Raw genomic sequence first — 20,032 nt, 5'->3', positions numbered from 1 at the left:
TTTTAAAAGTCATAAACTATTTTTAATCAATTTAAAATGAATAAAAATAACCTAATTGAACTAAAATCTCAAATAAATCTCAAATCAATTAAAAATTGATGAGAATATTTTTCATAGATCCATCATCATTCAAAAAGGTTAGGAAAATATTTTTGTATTTTTTGAATATCAAAAACTATTTAAAATGAATTAAAAATAACCAGAAAAGAGAAAATTCACAAAAAATATCAAATGACAAAATAAAAAATTCTTAAAAATCAAAATTAGAAACTAGAAATTATTTGGAGAAGAATGCAATTGGTCCCATATTTTTTGGACCAATAATAAAAGAGATATGAATTTTTGAAATAAAAGGAAATAAAGAAAATAAAATCAGAAATTGGAAAATATGGAAAATCCACACGCGTTGGATCTAAGCTCATTAATTGAGCTGGATCATCAAACGGCTATGGCATGCGCGCGCACCAAACACTCCAGTCAAATGAGCCTCATGGAAATTAAATAAAAGTCATAACATTGGAGCGCTAGGATCAAATCTGGAAAACACATCATGTGGCTCACAATCAATCTGGAAAAGGGACGGCCACCGGTGCCACCTTCTTCTCCGGTGAGCATGAAGATTCCGGTGACATTTGCAGGTTTCAAAAGCTTAACCAAAATACACGATCCATACATCATTGGAAAGCTGGGATGATGTACATCATCCCTGTATCACTCAATTCCACTCTAGATCTCTATATTGAGAGAAATCAGAGATGGAAATTCTGTGATGTTCATGAGAACTTGGTGGATTTCAAAAATTAAATGCACAGTAATGATGCCTCTATTGAGAGGACTTCAGCCAACACAAAATCCAAGCAAATAGATCAATAGATGATGAGTTTCGAAGAAAAAACCAGTTGAAGAACAACCTTGGATTCTGGAGATTTGAGCTTGCTTCCTTGCTTCATTTGGCAAAACAGAAGTGCAATGGACTAATGGATGAAGGTCTGGAAGCTTTAGATCCAAAGATTCAACCAGATGTAGTTGAATTTTAGATCTGAAAAATTTGAAGAAAAGTGAAATAGCTTCTTTAGCGAGAGGTTAGGTTTTCAGTTCAGCTGCATTTCAGGTTGATTCATGGATGAAATTTGAATGGAGTAAAGCTTCTATTTATAGAGGAAAAGGCAAGACAAGTGTGATTCAATCCGTGTGCATGGAATTGGATATTCATTGCATGGGCTTGCATGATCATGCAAAAGGCCCAAATTCAATGCCAAATGCAATCTAAAATGAATGTGAGATGATTTGGACGCGCAACTTGGAGTGAATTGGCTTGTGCAAGGAGTTTTGATATGTTATGCATAATTGAACCAAAAACTTCCCCTCTTCGAAAATGCCATTTTCCAAATCCAAACATGAGCATGTGAGTAATGTTTGGAAAGGTTTTGATGTAAGGAAAAATTGTTATGTTGGGTAAAAATCCATTTGAAGTGTGGAAATTGGTGAAATTGGAGTTTAAAGTGCAAGGTGCAAAGCATGCAAATGCAAAGTTTCTAAATTTGGCCAATGTTCAAGCCCTTCTGTTTTGATGATGCAAGCCTCAAATGAAAAAACCTCCAACATCAAGGTTGTATATCTTTTCAAGACAATAAAGATGGACTCAAATTTTGCATCATTTGGATTTTTGGTGAAATAGTTATGGGCACTTGAAGTTGGACTTTTTTTGCCTTTTAATGCATTTGGTCCAAAAGGACCTATAATGTCTTGCATTATCACATGAATTTCCTTTGAAATTTTGAAATTGTGTTCAACATAACATTTGAATTAGACATCTTAATATTTCCAATTCATTTGATCCCACCTCAAAATCATAAAAAATGAATGAGTTATGTCCTTGGGAACTTGACCCAAAATTAGGGTTTCAGTCAAAATGACGTATAATGTCTTGGAATGGGAGATGACCTTCCAAGCTTCAAATCAATTTTTGATGAACATGAAAGTTGTTCATATTGTCCTTAAGAACAATTTTGATTTTGGGATCATCTCCATTTGACCAACACACAAAAAGTTAGGTCTCAGTGTATTTCAAAATAGTCAGATGAATTGAGTGATCAACTTCTCAAGTCCATGACTCATATCTTGTTGAATTGATGATTGAGGACACTCAAATAAGTTAAAATATGCATTAAAAGATGAATTAAATAAGTTCCCTTGATATTATTTGATCAGGGGCTGAGGTTGCTTCAAGAGCAAGGCATTGTGGTGCACAGATGAATTAGGGTTTCTTTGGGGAACAAACCTCAAACCCTTTGACTTGCTTTGATCAAAATGATGAGTTGAGATGCTAGGGAGGCATATTTGATGGATGAGAGCTTTGGGAACCATTACCATGCTTGCTATCATCTTCCCTTGGCCATATCTCTGCACAAAGGATCTCCTTGAAGCTCTTGACCTTGTGATTGCTCAAGCTACAAACAAAAGATGTTAGTGACATATTTTTGTGCTTTTGGTTAATAAACAAAACTAGAAAGACAATGATATACAATTCAAACATGCTTGGTGATCTCAAACCACTCACAAGGGATCCCACCCAAAGGTAAAGGGAACCAAGATGCTTATGATCCTTGAGGCAATGCAAATGCAATGTTATGATGCCATGAGGGATCTTAGGGACAAAATTAGGGTCTTATAGATGCCCCTATTTAAGATCATTCTAGCCGGAGAAGTGAAGGTTAAAGGGATGAAAACGCGTGAGCAGGTCACGACTTGAAACTTGCTGAGAGACACGGAGAGAATCCATGAAATGAATCCATGGAAGGACTCGAGCTGACTCGAAGATGCACGTATTGGGGAATATGCCAATACAACAAAATTATCCGCAACGGATACTTCGAATAAAAAAAACCCGGACTCAAGTGGAGATGTCTACTAAGAACTCAGCTGAGGAAAAACAAATGAGGTATTACTGGTTACTGGGTAATAACCTCAAAAAGAGATCATGTGATCCCACCGGTATAAGGGTGAGGGAAAAACATGCTCCGGGAGAATGAATATCTAAGACCGGTATAAGGGTGAGAGATATCAAGCATCCAAAACGTCTGAGGAAGACCTAAAAGGTATATTTCAACTCAGGGATTCTGACTCCACAAGGGACAAAAAAGTCATAATAGGGAGCAGAAGGAAGGAACACCAGGGATACCGGTTACTGGGCATATAATAGGTGATCAACCAAAGCATGAATTAGGGAATATTCCCAAAACACTCATCATCCAAAAAAGGGCTAAAAGAAAACTCGATTATGGGATGGACATTCGATTCCACAAAGGGATACGAATCTTACTCAACTGGGGAAGAACAAAAGGCTTCGACCAAAGAGTGCATGAGATATATTATCTATTACCGTCAGAACGTAGATAATATACTCGCATGGAAGATTATCCACAACCGGTTACTGGGTTAATAAAGGATAAATCGACCGAGAAAAAAAAGGCTTCGGGATACCGAAACTAGGTATACAATGATGACCATTCAAGGGGAGCAACAAACATTACCGGCAACCGGTATATGAGAGATGACTTGCTAGGGATAAACTGCTTAAATAGAGCAATTATCCAAGAGAAATGAGGGAATATCGACACCAAATATTGGATAAAGATAACCGTCAAGAAGGGGATTACATCTACCGGATACTGGGTAGAAAACCACGGAGGAGTAATCATCATCAATTAAGTTAACTCTGCAAGGGGATGAAATAGGGTTTACAACTACCGGTTACTAGGTAGAAAACCACAGACTCCGCCGGGGATAAGATGAATGATTACTAATTACTGAGCAATTATTCATTTATACCACAGAGGAGTGCAGGAAATAGTCATAAGAAGCCAGTCTAGGATCAAACTAGAGAGGCAAACTGAATCAAGACTCGTCCTAGTGAGGATATAACTCAATAGGGAAACCCGTCCCAATATAGGGGTTGGGAAGAAACAGAAACAACCATCATCCACGAGGTTATAACTCGGTGGGGAATATGGAAGGAAAGATAAACACTTTCTGCTTAAGGGGCTGACTCTACATGGGGAGATCAGACACCGACATCTGCCTGGGAAGCATATCACCCAATAGCAGGGGATTACAAACAAAGATATATGACAAAGAATGCAATCATGAATATCTGAATATTTGAAAACTATATGCACGCATGCATGGTTTATGTATGATGAATGCTGACAAACAAACATTTCTAACAACTCCAAAGGATAAGTACACAAACATCCGGTACTACATCAAGAGAGAAAGCCAGGTTCACCGGAGAGTATCCAATCTATTGAGGGCAAGAGATACCAGGAAGCAAAGATCTCTATAGGGGGAGGAACATCAGTCATTCCTGCTGGGGACAGGAGTTATAAAACAGATAAAATCCACCGCATGAGCAACTCTACTGGGGAATCTATCCGAGAAGGTGGGGGATGTATGGAGAACAACCGCCAAACAGGAGGTTTCCAAGGTCACCGCCAAATACCGTACTACCAAAGATCACACCTGCTGAGAAGGAAAGGTCGCTACTCTGCTGAAGGGAAGAGTGGTGAATATCTTATCAAACACTCCGCTTAGTAGAAAAAACTAAAAAAAGGCTCCGGCAGGAAGAGGATACAAGCATGCCAGGAATATGAACAAATGTCTTACCCTGTTGGGGATCATACCATCCTTGGGAGAGCACTGAAGATCTCTTAAGTATCCTTATGTCATTGTGAATGTTCATTTTGTTAAAAAACAAATTTATGAAAAAATTGATTATTTAAAACAATGATACTTTTTCAATGGAAACATGCAAAACATTTGTTGAATAGAAACAAACAAGAGTGCAAATAATTGGATAAAAGGCTCAAATTTATTTGATGGAATGGTAGTCTGCAAATGGCAGGACTCCATAGATCTTTACAAATTTGAAATTGGTGATATATATTGGAAAAGGGCTACATTGAACATAATGACCATTTCTCCACCAATTCTGAATCTGATGTATTTGTAGCTTTGGTTGATGACGAATGAGCAAGAACCCCTGACGGATTGACAGTTGTAGAACAAAGCCTTGTCAGGATGTAGTTACTTGCCAAATCTCTAATTTTTGCCTAGATTGCCTCAGGATGAGGTACTCAATCTAGCGGGATCTGTATGTTCACTTTTTTTTATGTCTCTAACTTTTGCCTGGATCGCCCTTTCGGGTTTTCAATCCACCGAGACGCTCATTTTTGCCTAAGCCTCCCTTTCGGGTTTTCAACTTAGCGAGTTGTTCTGTTTTTATTTTTTTAGGCGAAGTATTTCTTGACTGCATCTGAATTCACAGGACGAGTGAAATCCTCCCCATCCATAGTTGTAAGTATCAAAGCACCGCCTGAAAAGGCTCTTTTAACAACATATGGACCTTCATAGTTTGGAGTCCACTTGCCCCTGGAACCGGGCGCGAAAGACAAGACTTTCTTGAGCACAAGGTCACCTTCTCGGAACACACGAGTCTTGACCTTCTTATCAAAAGCTTTCTTCATCCTTTGCTGATATAATTGACCATTGCACATGGCAGTCAGTCTCTTCTCCTCAATCAGATTCAGCTGGTCATAACGACTCTGGACCCATTCAGCATCAGTCAACTTGGCTTCCATCAAGACTCTCATTGATGGGATCTCCACCTCTACTGGGAGTACAACCTCCATGCCATAAACAAGAGAGAAAGGGGTTGCCCCTGTTGAAGTGCAGACAGATGTACGATATCCGTGTAAAGCAAATGGCAGCATCTCATGCCAATCTTTGTACGTGACAACCATCTTTCGGATAATCTTCTTGATATTCTTATTAGCAGCTTCAACAACTTCATTCATCTTGGGTCTATAGGGAGAAGAGTTATGATGTGCAATCTTGAACTCACTACACAACACTTTCATCGTCTTGTTGTTCAAGTTAGATCCATTATCAGTAATGATCTTATCTGGCACACCATATCGGCATATGAGTTGATTCTTGATAAACTTCACGACTACCTGCCTAGTCACATTTGCATATGATGCCGCTTCAACCCACTTGGTGAAGTAATCAATTGCTACGAGAATAAATTTGTGTCCATTAGATGCTTTTGGCTCTATCATGCCAATCATGTTAATTCCCCACATGGAGAAAGGCCATGGTGATGAAATCACATTCAGAAGTGTCGGGGGAATATGAATCTTATCCGCATAAATCTGACACTTATGGAATTTCTTCACATATTTGCAGCATTCAGACTCCATTGTGAGCCAATAGTAGCCTGCTCTCAATATCTTTCTAGCCATGGCATATCCATTGGAATGAGTACCAAATGAACCTTCATGGACCTCAGTCATCAACAGGTCTGCTTCGTGTCTATCCACGCATCTGAGCAGAACCATGTCAAAATTTCTCTTATGAAGCACATCACCATTAAGGTAGAAACTTCCTGATAATCTCCTCAGAGTCTTCTTGTCTTTCACAGATGCCCCAGGCAGGTAAGACTGGTTATGAAGGAAACACTTGATATCATAATACCACGGCTTATCATCTTTCACCTCTTCTATTGCAAATACATGAGCGGGTCTGTCCAAGCGCATCACAATGATATTGGGAACTTCATTCCAAAGTTAAACCACAATCATTGAAGCGAGTGTAGCAAGAGCATCTGCCATTCGATTCTCATCTCGAGGAATATGATGGAAGTCAATCTTAGTAAAGAATGTTGAAATCCTCCACGCATAATCCCTATATGGAATGAGGCCAGGCTGATTCGTTTCCCATTCACCCTTAATCTGATTAACAACGAGGGCCGAATCACCATATACATCAAGATGCTTGATCCTTAGATCAATGCAGTTCTCCAATCCCATAATACAATCTTCATACTCAGCCATATTATTCGTGCATTTGAAAGATAGCCTTGCTGTAAAAGGAATATGTGTGCCCTGAGGAGTAATAATCACTGCCCCAATACCATTTCCATATTGATTTACAGCGCCATCAAACACCATACTCCATCTGGAACCAAGCTCTGGCCCTTCATCGAGTGTAGGCTAATCGCAATCTTTCATTTTCAAATACAGGATCTCCTCATCTGGGAAGTCATATTGAACTGCCTGATAATCCTCGATCGGCTGATGTGCCAAGTGGTCAGCCAAGATACTACCTTTAATAGCCTTCTGAGCTCGATACTCAATATCATACTCAGATAACAACATCTGCCAACGGGCAATCCTCCCTGTTAAAGCAGGCTTCTCGAAGATATATTTGATTGGATCCATTTTGGATATCAACCACGTCGTATGATTTAACATGTACTGGCGTAGGCGCTTAGCAGCCCAAGCCAAAGCACAACATGTGTTTCTCAAGCATTGAGTATCGAGACTCACAATCAATGAACTTCTTGCTCAAGTAATAAATAGCATATTCTTTCTTTCCTGATTCGTCTTGCTGACCAAGGACACAACCCATTGAGTCTTCAAGAACAGTCAGATACATAACCAATGGTCTTCCTTCCACGGGCGGAGACAGAATCGGAAGCTCAGACATATACTCTTTAATACTATTGAAAGCTTTTTGGCAATCCTCGGTCCAATCATGGGATTGATCTTTCCGGAGAAGCTTGAATATCAGCGCACATGTGGCAGTCATTTGGGATATGAATCTGGAAATATAATTCAAGCGGCCAAGAAAACCTCGAACTTGCTTCTCAGTTTTGGGTGTAGGCATATTTTGTATTGCTTTGACCTTTGCAGGATCAACCTCAATACCTTTTTCACTAACAATAAAGCCCAATAACTTGCCGGAACAGACTCCAAACGTACACTTGTTGGGATTCAGACGGAGCTTATACTTCCTCAAACGTTGAAAAAGCTTCAACAAGTGCTTTACATGTTCAACTTCCGTTCTTGACTTTGCAATCATATCGTCAACATATACCTCGATCTCCTGGTGCATCATATCATGAAACAAGGTGGTCGTAGCTCGTTGATACGTGGCTCCGGCGTTCTTCAAACCGAAGGGCATCACTCGATAACAGAATGTTCCCCAAGGTGTGATGAATGTTGTCTTCTCCATATCCTCGGGTGCCATCTTAATCTGATTATATCCGGAAAATCCGTCCATATATGAGAAGACATTGAGTTTAGTTGTATTATCTACCAACATAATGGTAGAGGAAAATCATCTTTTGGACTAGCTTTATTCAAGTCTCTATAGTCCACACACATCCGGACTTTTCCGTCTTTCTTAGGCACAAGCACGATATTGGCCACCCATTGAGGATATGTAGAAGTCACCAAAAGCCCTGCATCAATATGCTTATGAACTTCCTCTTTGATCTTTACTGCCATATCAGGATGAGTTCTACTGAGCTTCTGCTTCACAGGCACGCACTCAGGTTTCAAAGGTAGGAAATGTTGCACAATATCTGTATCTAGACCAGGCATGTCTTCATATGACCAGGCAAAGACATCGACGTATTCTCATAGCAATTCAATCAACCCCTTCTTAACAGACTCTTCCAGGAGTGCCCCAATCTTCACTTCTCGCACACAATCCTCAGACCCCAAGTTGACTGTTTCTAGATTCTCAAGATGCGACTGAATGATCTTCTCTTCATGCTCAAGTAGACGGGTAATCTCGTCAGGAATCTCTTCAACATCATCTTCTTCCGCCTCAAATACAGGGAATTCAAAGTTGGGAGATGGTGTTGGGTCATTATGTTCAATGGGTTTGATCAACCTGCATAATGATTTTGTATATGAAAAGCTTTAGAATTCAAACAAGGCAAATCATTATGCAGATGAAAAGATTGATTTTATTCTATTTTTAGGTTTTATGTGATCACCAATTTCATGCAAAAAGCGAAAACGGAAAATAATTGGAAAAATAAACATTTAACATGAATCTATTGAATGAAAATATCATTGCATTTATGCGCCGACAATGTCATCACTCCTCCTTTTGGTATGGGAGGAGGGTTTTTAAACACAATGAACATTACTTTGACTTATGGATAACTGTTGGAATATCCACAGCGACCCAATTATTGCAGATTCCCCCAGGAATGACGAAGTTTCCAGAATCCTCTTCGTCCTCTTCCAGAACGGCAGCAGCCTCTTCGTCTTGACCATCGTGGATGAACCTTCCACTCTTGAACAACCCCTGCGTATTAGAAATCCCAGATGAATAACCTATGCCAGCCCGGGACTTGTTGTCTTCTAGCTCAATCATTTTCCCTAATCCAGCAGTTGCACCACGCTCAATGGCCAACTTTGTATCTTTGTAGGAAGCAAATGAAGGAGTTCTCTTCTCAATAGGCTCAGCAATAGATAAAGCTTGGAAGGGAGTTCCAACTTCATCCTCAGCATCTATATATGAGAAGGAAGACAAATGACTCACCAGGAGAGCCTTTTCTCCCCCTACCACCACCAGCTTCTTATTCTTCACAAATTTCAGTTTCTGGTATAGGGTGGATGTCACGGCGCCTGCGTCGTGAATCCGTGGTCTGCCTAGGAGACAGCTATACGATGGGTGAATGTCCATAACCTGGAAGGTAATCTGGAAATCACTTGGTCTGATCTTGATTGGGAGATCAACTTCCCCAATCACAGTCTTGCGAGACCCATCGAAAGCCTTCACAACTACTCCACTCTGCCTCATGGGAGGCCCTTGATATGATAGCTTCGAGAGAGTGGATTTTGGCAATACATTCAATGATGACCCAGTGTCCACCAGCACATTGGACATGGCGTCATCTTTGCAACCCATAGATATATGTAATGCCAAGTTGTGGTCTCTTCCCTCCTCGGGGAGATAAGAGTCATAAAAGCTCAAGTTGTTACAAGCAGTAATGTTTGCAACAATGCTATCGAATTGTTATATCGTGACATCGTGATCCACATATGCCACATCCTACACCTTCTGCAGAGCCTCTCGGTGTGGTTCTGAATTCAAAAGCATTGATAACATAGATATCTTGGATGGCGTTTGTAGAAGCTGGTCTACAACATTGTACTCACTCCTTTTGATGAGCTTCAGCATCTCATCGCAATCTTCTTTCATATTTCCGTTTGGGCCAATAGAAGCAGGAGTTCTCAATGTTGAGGAGGGCTTAACAACAAGTGCCGGATTCGGAGTGCTCACAGCATTCCCAATTGGGCGTTCAACGGAATCAGTATTAGCTTGAGGCTTTGAAGGTGCTGAAAATACACGACCGCTGTGGGTCAAACCACTAACATCGGCAATGTTAACAACAGATGAGGATGGCAAGGACACCTCTTTCCCATTTTCTACCGCGATAGCATTGTAGCGATAGGGGACCGCCTTTTCAGAAGAGTATGGTACCGGTCTGGCTGGCTTGATAGTTAATGCGGGAGAAACCTTCTGCTTGCTACCATCATACTTGATGATAACAGGCTCGGGGATCCGGAATACTGGAGAAATTACGTTGACCTCATCAACATCTTCGTCAACATTTCTGTTTTGAAGGATCTCAATAACTCCTTCATCCAGCATTTCTTGAACATCTTTGCGCACCTGGCGACAACCTCTTTGATTAATAGATCAGACTCGGCATCTATCGTGGTCATGCTCATAATGACTATAATCACATAGCAAACGATGCATCTCGACCAGAGATTGTCGAATATGATTGACGTATTTGACTTTTAACTTGCCAGGGCAGCCCTGGATCATGTTGACAGATTTCCCATGCTCGGGCAATGGGTTCTTCTTCACGTAAGGACTTACATCCTCGAAACATAGAATGCCACGCCTCACAAGGTCTTGAACTTTGGTCTTCAAAGGGTAGCAATTCTCCACGTCATGGCCGGGAGCACCAGAATGGTAAACACAGTGTAATTCGGGCTTATACCACCACTGGGGGTTAGTAGGTATAGCCGGTGGGTCTCGCGGAGTAATCAACTTCCTCTCTATCAAAGAGGGATATAACTCTGCATACGTCATCGGAATAGGATCGAAGGTGACCCTTTTCCTCTCGTAACTCGTACTGGTTTGATTACTGTTTCAAGGCTGGTAGGCCTGCTGTTACGGACGGTGTTGTTGATGTTGATATTGCGGATGTGGTTGCTGATTGTTGTTATGTTGCTGGTACTGCTGATTATCTCTGAAGACAGGTGCTATATGAGCCACCTGGTGCTGGTTACCGGCGGGACGCACGGTCTTCCTCCTCACAGAGGGTCTTCTCAGTTTCACATGGGAGGTCACAGCATGTGCCTCTCCATCTTTCTTTTTTGCAAACGCCCCATAACGTTTGGCAGAAGGGCCTTCCTCTCTTGTCAGACGCCCTTCTCTAACCCCTTCTTCTAGACGCATCCCCATATTCACCATCTCGGTGAAGTCAGAAGAAGCGCTAGCAATCATCCGCTCATAATAAAAAGAACTCAAGGTCTTCAAAAAGATCTTAGTCATCTCTTTCTCTTCTAGTGGGGGCACGACCTGTGCTACTACCTCTCGCCACCTCTAGGCGTATTCTTTGAATGTTTCCTTGTCCTTCTAGGACATGGCCCTCAATTGATCCCTATCGGGAGCCATATCCACATTGTACTTGTATTGCTTGACGAAGGCCTCGCCAAGATCGTTGAAGGATCGGATGTTTGCACTGTCTAAACCCATGTACCAACGCAGAGCAGCACCGGACAAACTGTCCTGAAAGTAGTGAATGAGCAGTTGGTCGTTGTCGGTCTAAGTCGTCATTTTCCTAGCATACATGACCAGGTGGCTGAGAGGGCAAGTATTTCCCTTGTATTTTTCAAAGTCAGGGACCTTGAATTTTACAGGGATCTTCACATTAGGAACCAAGCAGAGTTCGACAGCAGACTTGCCGAAAAGATCCTTTCCTCTGAGAGTTTTCAATTCCTTGCGAAGCTCAAGAAATTGATCGTTCATAGCGTCCATCTTCTCATATACATTTGGGCCCTCAGACGGCTCAGAATGATAGATGGTGTCGTCTACTCTGGGAAGAGTATGCACAACAGGAGGAGGAACAACAAGGACCGGGCTAGATGCTGGCATAGAAGCAAAGGTGGGAGCAGGACCCTCGGGCATGAAATTGGGAGGCATCCCCCACGGGAATCCGGTTGGCATGGCCGTTGGAGCAAAGTGTGCACTGGTTGCAGGCACAATCGAGGAGACAATATCAGAGATGATGGTCCTATGGGGAGGAGTTGAAGGTGTCGGAGAAGACTGGCTCTGGGAAGCCATGAATGACTCCGTCAAGGCACTTAATCTGGCCACTTCCTCTTTCAGTTCGCGATTCTCTTGTTCCAATGATCCATCAGTCTTGAAATGTTGGCTCTGGTGTAGTACCGGTGAGTCAGCTTGTCTTCAAAATAAATGAAGAACACAGAGTTAGACCACAGGACAAGAAGCCGGGAACAAAACCTGCTTATGCACATGATGCATGCAATGCTTGTGCACATGATTTGTTTTTTATTTCAAAGGAATTTTAGGGTTCTATTTGCAAATTTTGGAAATATTAAACACTTTTATACGGAAACATAATGTCTGGGAAATATTTTACACCAAAGAAGTACCGCATTGGTAACCATATACAAGAGAAAAGGAAAATAATCATCCTATGGATCCCTAGAAACAATCATCTAAAGCTCGGGACACAGGAAGATAGGATGCACGAAGTCTCTTCACCTCCCTCTCGTAGGCTGCCTCCATATCTGCCTTCTCCTTGGCGAGTCGGTCGTACTTCCTCTTCCAAAACCTGGAAGACTGAGGAAGTAGAGAAGTCCATGCATCATCAGGATCATCAATAACCTGATGCTCGAGAAACTCAATCAAAGCATCCTTCTCGTTGATCTGCTGAAGCAACTCCTCTCTTTCACGGATCCAAGCACGTGATCGGTCTTCGTCTCTCAGCTCCTCTACTCCTTGGTTAGGGAGGGTTGAAGGCACAACCATAACCAAAGGTGTAGGTCTTGGATACTCGTAAGGCATGAGATACTCAGATGCTCTCTTCCTAACCCAAGCAGTGTAAGGCTCCATAGCAACACAATTCTTAGGACCCAACTCTTTCCTTCCTTTCCTATGAATCTTGCACCAAGCGCGGACCATTCTGCCCTTCAAGCCTTGGGGATCTTTACCCTTCTGAAAGAACACACCCTCTAACAGAATGTTATTAGGTTTATCCTTTAGGGGGAACCCAAGCTGACGACGAGCCAAAACAGGGTTGTAGTTAATCCCACCACATGTACCAAGAAGAGGTACATTGGAGAATTCGCCACAAGAGTCGATAATCTGCACACCATCATACACACGGTTGTACCAAGAGATATCATTATTAGTGAGAGACATGAGTCTCGTGGACCACCGTAGACATCCCTTGTTCTCCTTGAAGGCGACCGTCTGCGGTAAGTGAGAAATAAACCACTTATACAACAGAGGCAAACAACACACAATGGTTCCACCACCCTTTGCATTCCTCATATGCAAATAGAAATAAATGTCACCCAACAGAGTCGGAACGGGATTAAGAGTAGAGAAGATCCTAATAGCGTTCACATCCACAAACTTGTCGATGTTGGGGAATAACACTAACCCATAGATGAGAAGTACAAATATGGCCTCAAAGGCGTCCTCACTCATGGCCTTCCCATACACAATAGCTTGAGCAATGAGGAACTCAGAAGGGAGACCTTGAATTCCACCTTTGGTAGTCATATGAGCACCAACCAGAGATTCATTTATATGCAACATGTCTTCTATCTCTTGAGAAATAGGAATACTCTCCAAGCCACTGAACGGCAACTGGTCTAGAATAGGTATACCCACAAGGTAGGCATACTCCTCAAGCGTAGGCAAAAGCTGGAAGTCCGTAAACGTGAAGCAACGGTACAAGGGATCATAAAACTGCACCAATACACTCATCAATCCTTCATCTACGTGAGCAGTCAGAAGAGGAAGAAGCTTCCCAAACCGAGCCTTGAAACCCAAAGGATCTAATACATAGGATGTCAAATTCCTTAACTCTTTCAAATCTGGTTGTCTGAAACTGTACTTCTTTGTATTCCTTCTTTGTCTTTCCATGTCTGAAAGTTTGCAAATAAACCCCTTAAGTTCCTTGAAAATTTTCTTCATTATTGATGATATGGATGCAAATGGGTGCATGAATGCATGAATGCAACAATCACACTCAAGGATCAAGCAAAGCACACCAAACAAAGGTCATGGGATGGATCATATCATCCTTAATATCAATCATCCATTTTGGTGGATTATGGTTTACACCTTATCAACCCCCAAGTTCCATTGATATTAAGGATACATGAACGGATCAACCACGAATCAAGGGTTTGTTGCGAGTCACGAGCATGGAGTCTCGGTTAAGAACCACCCAAAGGGAGTGTACTAGGGTTTAAACCTGCCAAACATGTTCTACAAGAGGTTCCCATAGTCATCATCCCATCTTTCGGATATTATCGGATAAACGACTACTCGTTTTCCAAGAATATTCTCAAGAGAGACTCTTATGAGTGTAGTATCGCGTAACAATCGTATCAAATCTTACATTTGAACGACTTTCGCACTACATCCTAAGAATAGACCAAAATGGGCTTGGTAAACTAAGGTCCTTGGTTTCTAAGGTCTATATTGGAAAGAGTAATGTCTAACCACAACTACTTGGGTGACATTATTGATCCCAACATGACCTCCACCAAGTGAATGGACTTGCAAGTCAACTTGCTAAGGAATAACTCCACACAAGTCAACAAGACTATGCCATTCTCCTATCCTAAGTGCACTCGAGTCCGGATATAGAACTCATCTCACAAAGATCACCAAGCATACAAGGAATTAATATCAAGCAAATCAATCATTACTTATAATACAGTAATCCCAAATTGCACAAAAAATATGCCACGAAGCAGTATATCGTACAACACAACAAAATATAAAAAGTAGGCAAGACCCAGTAGGCAAATATATCCCCAGCAGAGTCGCCACTTTTCTGTAGCGGGGTATTCGTTACCATTAGAGATATTGACTAAATCCAAGGTAAATCATACAAGTCGAGTCGCCACCGCACTTCTATTTATCTAGAGGAATGGTTAGAAAGCGAACAAAAACCTAAAAGTTTTAACAAAAACTAGTAAAAGAGAATCAGAGATCTGGGTAAGGGGGTTGGTTATGCAATGGGAAGGTGTTAGGCACCCAAAATATCCTAGGTACTCCTAGGGAGCCCTTTTCACATTTGTTGTAAGGTTGGTATTTTGTGATAATTTATTTGTGCAAACATGATTGAAGAGATGAGAAGAGAATATACAAGTTTATTTACAATTTTGTGTTTGGATTGATAAACCCATTGCCTACGTACCATCTTAAAAAAAGATTAGGATCAAAACCTCGTAGTTCGGGGTAAAAATCTCAAAAAATGAGTTGGTGAATTGATTGGTCCAAAAGCCTTAAGGTCTTTTGTAATCCAAGGGAGAAAATTCAACCTAAAACCACAAATCCACCATGTGAGGATAGCTTCAACATGCTAGTGAGGGGTTAACCCTATAATAAGCATGGAAGACTCATTGTCCATCACTAAGGATATAGGTGAGCATTATATCTTCCTCAAGGATAACTCAAACCTAATAGCTAAAGGTTGTGAAAAATTGATTAAGAAAGTGGCCATTGAAACCACAAAAAGACATTTGAATGGGTTATATTTACCAATGAAAAGTATTTGCAAAAATGGTCAAAGTTGACTTAGAAGTTCAATTCAAGATAAGTGTTATGAAAGGAAGAGTTTGAAAATCAAAAGCATAAGGCTTAAGTTTCTAATGTTGAAAACAAGTGTTAAATGTTTGCACAAAAGTTTTGGCTTGGGTTAGAGTGGAGAGAAGAAGAAGAATGGCTAGAGTCCTAAACATACAAGAGAGAAAGGATAAGAAACAAAACCACAAATGGAGTTCCTCTCTTGAGATCATATTGATGATCCAAGTAGCTCCCATCCTTTGGAATAAACAAGCAAGTAAGCATAAACTCAAGCAATCAATAATCAAATGAACTCTTGGAAAGACTCCTCAATGTATCTTGGATCTCTCTCTCTTGGAAGCTCATGGTAATGGTTCCTCAATTTGGCTCAAGTGGGAATCCCTAGCACAAAGAAAACACACATCAAAAGGTTCCATAATACAATCAAAGAATGGACAAGAGGGAGTTTAGAATATGGTCCTTTCAATGTTCATCTTCAAGCTTAAGCATTCTAAAGGCCCAATGCCTAGTTGCTCTTTGACTCCAAATTTGCATAGGGAAGATCCTAAAGTCCATTTTGTCCAATTCTTTGCATTTGGTTCACAACAATCAAAACAAAACACAAGCACAAAAGTATATACACAATTATGTGCTCAAGTGAGCAAAAGGCAAATGGCATTAACATAAACATGTGCTCTAGTGAGCAAAGGGAAAAGAAAATGGATAATATGTACAATAATAGTAAATTGCATAAAAGTAAAGTGCAAAAAGTAAATGTTAATTGTTAATGGTTAGTGTTAGTAGTTAGTGTGCCATAAGGCAAATTTAGCGATATGTTAAGCAATCATAATTGGACTTATGTAGAAGGCACAACTATCTGAGGTCGGTCAATAATAATGTAGGAAACAACCCAAGTTAGAAGTATTGATTAGTGAACCAAGTTCCAACAACTTGCCATGCCAAAAAAAAGAAGAGAATTGATCTTGTATTGGTTTAAGTCTTTTGCATGATTTAGGAAGCAACATATCCTTAATGCAAAGCCGTTCATTTGATCAATTGGTCAAGATGAATTAGATTTGAATCAAGGAAGATTAAGCCTCCCTAATCAACCTTTAACTCATTGATCAAAAAGAAAAGAAGAAAAGGAAGAAAGAGATGAATAATGGAAAAGGAAAATGGAAAGAATAAAGTGCATAAGGTGAAATGAAATGTACCAATCCATGTGTATTAACCAAATGACATTGAAAGTCAAAGTCAAACAATGAGAAATCAGAAGTGAGATGAAGATTGGAGGTCAAACAATAAGCAAATTATTTTTGGCATTTTTAATATTAAAATAAACATGAATTAAAAATAAAAGAAAGGTCAAACTTCAAAATCACTTCAAATCAACCTTGAAAGGTCCAAGTGATTTATCCTAAGTTCAACAAGGTCAAACAAAGTTTGACAAAAAATTTCAGCATTTTTAAAAGTCGGAAACTATTTTTAATCAATTTAAAATGAATAAAAATAACCTAATTGAACTAAAATCTCAAATAAATCTCAAATCAATTAAAAAATTGATGAGAATATTTTTCATAGATCCATCATCATTCAAATAGGTTAGGAAAATATTTTTGTATTTTTTGAATAACAAAAACTATTTAAAATGAATTAAAAGTAACTAGAAAAGAGAAAATTCACAAAAAATTTCAAATGAAAAAATAAAAAATCTTAAAAATCAAAATTAGAAACTAGAAATTATTTGGAGAAGAATGCAATTGGTCCCATATTTTTTGGACCAATAATAAAAGAGATATGAATTTTTGAAATAAAAGGAAATAAAGAAAATAAAATCAGAAATTGGAAAATATGGAAAATCCACACGCGTTGGATCTAAGCTCATTAATTGAGCTGGATCATCAAACGGTTATGGCATGCGCGCGCACCAAACACTCCAATCAAATGAGCCACATGGAAATTAAATAAAAGTCATAACATTGGAGCGCTAGGATCAAATCTGGAAAACGCATCGTGTGGCTCACAATCAATCTGGCAAAGGGACGGCCATCGGAGCCACCTTCTTCTTCGGTGAGCATGAAGATTCCGGTGACATTTGCAGGTTTCAAAAGCTTAACCAAAATACACGATCCATACATCATTGGAAAGCTGGGATGATGTACATCATACCTGTATCACTCAATTCCACTCTAGATCTCTATATTGAGAGAAATCAAAGATAGAAATTCTGTGGTGTTCATGAGAACTTGGTGGATTTCAAAAATTAAATGCACAGTAATGATGCCTCTATTGAAAGGACTTCAGCCAACACAAAATCCAAGCAAATAGATCAATAGATGATGAGTTTCGAAGAAAAAACCAGTTGAAGAACAACCTTGGATTCTGGAGATTTGAGCTTGCTTCCTTGCTTCCTTTGGCAAAACAGAAGTGCAATGGACTAATGGATGAAGGTCTAGAAGCTTTAGATCCAAAGATTCAACCAGATGTAGTTGAATTTTAGATCTGAAAAATTTAAAGAAAAGTGAAATAGCTTCTTTGGTGAGAGGTTAGGTTTTCAATTCAGCAGCATTTCAGGTTGATTCATGGATGAAATTTGAATGGAGTAAAGCTTCTATTTATAGAGGAAAAGGCAAGGCAAGTGTGATTCAATCTGTGTGCATGGAATTGGATATTCATTGCATGGGCTTGCATGATCATGCAAAAGGCCCAAATTCAATGCCAAATGCAATCTGAAATGAATGTGAGATGATTTGGACGTGCAGCTTGGAGTGAATTGGCTTGTGCATGGAGTTTTGATATGTTATGCATAATTGAACCAAAAACTTCCCTCTTTGAAAATGCCATTTGCCAAATCCAAATATGAGCATGTGAGTAATGGTTGGAAAGGTTTTGATGTTAGGAACAATTGTTATGTTGGGCAAAAATCCATTTGAAGTGTGGAAATTGGTGAAATTGGAGTTTAAATTGCAAGGTGCAAAGCATGCAAAGGCAAAGTTTCTAAATTTGGCCAATGTTCAAGCCCTTATGTTTTGATGATGCAAGCCTCAAATGAAAAAACCTCCAACATCAAAGTTGTATATCTTTTCAAGACAATCAAAATAGACTCAAATTTTGCATCATTTGGGTTTTTGGTGAAAGCGTTATGGGCACTTGAAGTTGGACTTTTTTTGCCTTTTAATGCATTTGGTCCAAAAGGACCTATAATGTCTTGCATTATCACATGTATTTCCTTTGCGATTTTGAAATTTTGTTCAACATAACATTTTACGTAGACATCTTAAGCTTTCCAATGCATTTGATCCCACCTCAAAATAATAAAAAATGAATGAGTTATGTCCTTGGGGAGTTGACCCAAAATTAGGGTTTCAGTCAAAATGACCTATAATGTCTTGGAATGGGAGATGACCTTCCAAGCTTCAAATAAATTTTTGATGAACATGAACGTTGTTAATGTTATCCCTAAGAACATTTTTGCTTTTGGGATCATCTCCATTTGACTAACACACAAAAAGTTAGGTCTCAGTGTATTTCAAAATAGTCAGATGAATTGACTGATCAACTTCTCAAGTCCATGACTCATATCTTGTTGAATTGTTTATTGAGGACACTCAAATAAGTTCAAATATGCATGAAATGATGAATTAAAGAACTTCCCTTTATTGTATTTGATCAGGGGATGAGGTTGCTTCAAGAGCAAGGCATTGTGGTGCACAGATGAATTAGGGTTTCTTTGGGGAACAAACCTCAAACCCTTTGACTTGCTTTGATCAAAATGATGAGTTGAAATGCTAGGGAGGCATGTTTTATGGATGAGAGCTTTGGGAACCATTACCATGCTTTCTATCATCTTCCCTTGGTCATATCTCTGCACAAAGGATCTCCTTGAAGCTCTTGACCTTGTGATTGCCCAAGCTAAAAACTAAAGATGTTAGTGACATATTTTTATGCTTTTGGTTAATAAACAAAACGAGAAAAACAATGATATACAGAATGTTCCCCAAGGTGTGATGAATGTTGTCTTCTCCATATCCTCGGGTGCCATCTTAATCTGATTATATCCGGAAAATCCGTCCATATATGAGAAGACATTGAGTTTAGTTGTATTATCTACCAACATAATGGTAGAGGAAAATCATCTTTTGGACTAGCTTTATTCAAGTCTCTATAGTCCACACACATCCGGACTTTTCCGTCTTTCTTAGGCACAAGCACGATATTGGCCACCCATTGAGGATATGTAGAAGTCACCAAAAGCCCTGCATCAATATGCTTATGAACTTCCTCTTTGATCTTTACTGCCATATCAGGATGAGTT

The sequence above is a fragment of the Lathyrus oleraceus genome, chromosome 1 (genome assembly GCF_024323335.1).
Source record: "Lathyrus oleraceus cultivar Zhongwan6 chromosome 1, CAAS_Psat_ZW6_1.0, whole genome shotgun sequence".
NCBI classification, from domain to species: Eukaryota; Viridiplantae; Streptophyta; class Magnoliopsida; order Fabales; family Fabaceae; genus Lathyrus; species Lathyrus oleraceus.
The sequence above is the reverse complement of the archived record's forward strand: the minus strand, read 5'-3'. Positions refer to the sequence as shown.